Source organism: Cynara cardunculus (assembly GCF_001531365.2).
Source record: "Cynara cardunculus var. scolymus isolate 2C chromosome LG 12, CcrdV1, whole genome shotgun sequence".
Classification (NCBI taxonomy): domain Eukaryota; kingdom Viridiplantae; phylum Streptophyta; class Magnoliopsida; order Asterales; family Asteraceae; genus Cynara; species Cynara cardunculus.
This window is the reverse complement of record NC_037539.1, coordinates 20,909,260-20,909,605: the sequence shown is the minus strand read 5'-3', so window position 1 is coordinate 20,909,605 and position 346 is coordinate 20,909,260.

The following is a 346-nucleotide window of genomic DNA, read 5'->3' as shown; positions in this document are numbered from 1 at the left end:
AAGAAGACTGGTGTTCTAGAACAAATGCAGATTAATACCAAGAACAGAATTAATCCAATAAGAATTTGATTCATGCTCTGATACCAATTGTTAGGACCTGTAAACTCAGTTTTGATATTAACCAAATACTCTGAATGATTTTTTAGACAATAACAGTGCAGCGGAAACAATATAAGAACAGACAGAGTAAGAAATTAATCAAGAACACACTGATGGTGAATATGAAGAACACGAGAGAATAACTTCAAAGGTTTTTCAATTGATTGAAAATAAGACGATTACAATTCGGAAGCGCACTGAATTACAAAGACCTAGCTGCTATTTATACTAGTTCCTAACGGCTTTT